We start from the raw sequence: 3396 nt of genomic DNA, 5'->3' as shown, positions 1-3396 counted from the left end.
TGCCTATGGCCAGAGGAATGCACGAGGCTGCTGGGCTTCCTTCCCTGGGCTTCTGAAGGGTGCTTCAGGATGGGGGCCTGGAATCTGGAACGTTCTTTTGTCTCACGATTGCAAATGGCATTAAATTGAATCGTGTGGAAAGAAGAAGGAAGGAGGAGCTGCCGGAGCTACAAGGGCTCTTGTCTTGCTGTAGCACCACGGCTGAGCTTAGAGCTAAATGCCTTTTCCATCCCCCGAGGTCTCAGCTTGATCGGGTGACATATTGCTGGCCTCCTCTTACCCCAGCCATCACTTTCGACTCAATTTTTATCAGGCATCATGAGGCCGAGGAAAAGGCTAGAGGAGTAAATCAGGCATCTGTTTATTCAAGTGTTTTTGGTTCAAGTTTTGTTTTTTTTTTTTTCATTGTACTGTGCTCTTTCCCAGCCCTACTTGTAGAAAGAGCAGCTTTGCCAGAAAACCTGGTAGCACCAGCTGCTTCAGAGGACAGGCATCTTAAACAGAGTCCAGAAGAGGCCAAGTACCTGCCTGCTTGTCTGAGTAGGTTTCATTTGGTCAGTATGTGCTAAATGCAAGTTGCCTTGGAGGGCACACAATGGCTCAGTTAATTTCATTTTATACACGTGTACATATGACGGGAATTCCCAGGAAGACACATCTTAAGCCTAATCTCTGTGTACGTTACAGAGCTGTTTTTTCCACTCATGTATGGGGAAAGTGGGGGAATCTGCTTTTTGCTAATTAAAAAGAAACAGAAGTGCTAGGGATACACAGCACTTCATCCTAGAGCTAGAACGGAAGGCTCATCTGCCTTGCTTTCATCACTATCCCTCTCATTCCTCCACTGGCGCAAGTCAAGCCTCCAAAGCCTACCCAGTCCCCTTTTCCTGAGCCAACACTGCCTCCTAGGAAGGTGCTAGAAATTATTATGTGGAGCTGGTTCCTGTCTTTACACAGCTGAGTTAGTCCCATTGCCAACTCTCTACCTTACTAGAATCATATTTCAGTAAAATTGTCAAATCATGTGGGTCTCTCCCTCTAGACCACAAGCTACATGAGGTCAGAGACTATGTCTTAGTCATATTCTATGCTCAGCCTCTTTCTTGGCACATAAGAGTCACTCTACCAATGTTACTTGAACCAAATTGGTCATTTTCTGGAATTAAAATGGTTGAGTTCTCATTTTTTATATTCACCAAGCAAAGTCCTTGCTATCAGCTTCTCTCTTGTCTTTAGGAATCTCAATCAAAGCATTCAGGATTTCTCCAAAAAATTTTGTTTAGGTTTCTCTAAGCCAGTCCTGGTTTACTACTCTTATTTTTTCATCTGTGTCAGTGTGGTCCACTGAGAAGCAGACACCAAGATGGGATTACATGGGCAAGGACTGTATTAGGGGAAATACCTTGTAAGAGATGAAACGGGGAGGGAGCTAGGGAAAGCTGGGAGAGCCGTCAGATTGCCAGGCAAGTCTCCAGAGGGAGGGTAGGGCAGAAGCCTCCAAGACAGCCAGAAGTCTAAGGAAGGTTTGGCAAGGCAGCTGGAAACTCTGGAGCCAAATTTGGCCACCAGAGGATTCACAGGTCTCCCGGGAATGGGGCTGCCTCAGTCTCCCTGGCACGTTCAGCCATAGGCTGGAAACAGCCTGTGAGAATCACGACCTTGACACAAACATAGAGACGGATTTCAGAGCTAAGGTCTTTGGTCAATTACCCTCCCGTGATTGGTGATCTGCAAAGCAGGCACATTCTCATGGCCACCCCCATCACTCTACTTGGGAAGAGGATCATGCTTCTTGCCCTCTCCTCAGCCAGATGAACCCCAAGTTTTGGTACAACAACCATTACAAACAAATCAACTGCCCTCCAGGTGGTCAGAAGGGCCCAAGCTAAGTCACACTATGGTTCACCCTCTCCTACCACAACCAGGCCTGGGAAGTGACCAGACGGTAAGAGCTACAACAGGACAGAGTGCCATCACATTTTGCCCTGTGATTCTTCTCTGCAGAGGGAACTAGTCAAGGGTGACTTGACAGAGCTACTGCTCCATGACCCCAGGGCAACGTTCACACTGCAACCTGTGTGGTTGGTGCCCCCTTGGGTTGTATGAGGCAACAGCCCACCTAGCGATGCTCTGGCCAAACACCCATAACCTCTGTCAGGCTCTGCAGAAAGCCGCCCCTCATAAACCTACACTCCAAGTAAAGGGAACGTCCTTGGTCTGCCTACCAGACCCTGCTGTCCTCCTGCAGAGGGGTCTGAAGGCCTAGCAGAGCATATAACGACCCAACCTCTCTGCACTTGCCAGGCAAGGAGGTTCATCAAGGGCAAAGACCTCCCCATACCAGGGTCTGATAAAGAATCATTATGTTTCCAGCCTTTGTCTCCTTAATTGTTTTGAAAAAAAGAATGGAGCTGGCAATGAGAAGGGCTGGCAGCCAGGGTCCCTTACTCTGGTCTTCCTTTATTACAACACAGCAAACAGATGAGGCTGTCAGACAGGGACATGTCACATACCACCCCCTTTGCCTGCCAGCTAACCTAACGCCAGATCATGCAACTCCTTCTAAGATAAGAAAAGGCCTCAGAGAATTTGTCAGTGAGGCCTAAATTGATCTTGAGGACCAGGGGGAAAACTGCCCCAGGCCATCAAAATGTCCACTTTGCTGTTCACCATAAGGAGTGTGCACAGGGAGAGACAATTACTTCAGCTTTTCTTCCTGCTCTCCCTGGCACAATTACTCACCTGGGCATTAGGGGGAAAAATGTTTCCTACCACGTCCTCCACAAAGGCATCAGTTCTATCTCTAAATCCAGTATTCTGTTCACCCTCTCTGGGTACTCTGACAAGTCCTATGTCTATGTACCTTCACATAGCCTTGCACATAGGGGAGGCCAGAGGAGTGTTTGCTGAAATAGCTGCCCATTCCTGGCAACATCCAGTCTCCTCATGCTGCCTGTTTGCATTGAATTGAAATGTCACATTTGTACTATATGGTCACAGCGGATAAGCCCAGGTTGAACACCTGACCCAAATTTGGCGAATCAGATTGCCTGTCCTGGGAATTTTGAATTAGAATTTAAAGTCTGATGGGATTTGTGTGTGTGGCTGGGAGTGACCAGAAATCATATTCCACCATGTGGACAGAGGAGAGGAGAAAGATGGTCTGCAGAGAGAGAGCGAGTATAGCAGACAGACGGAAGCACGTGCTGCCAGCGCCCGCTCAGGTGCCTGGTTCTACTTCAGTGCACACTGGCCAACTTCCAACTGCCAGCATTTGCCTGAGAGCTTCCTTCAAAGTCTTCCTCAGCAGCTTCAAACCAATGACAGAGAAATTAGCGTATAAATACCCCAACTCCCTCACCTGGAGGTGCGATAACCCTGTGTGTGTTCTAGAAC

This window comes from Globicephala melas, chromosome 17, assembly GCF_963455315.2.
Source record: "Globicephala melas chromosome 17, mGloMel1.2, whole genome shotgun sequence".
NCBI classification, from domain to species: Eukaryota; Metazoa; Chordata; class Mammalia; order Artiodactyla; family Delphinidae; genus Globicephala; species Globicephala melas.
Note: the sequence above shows the minus strand (reverse complement) of the source record.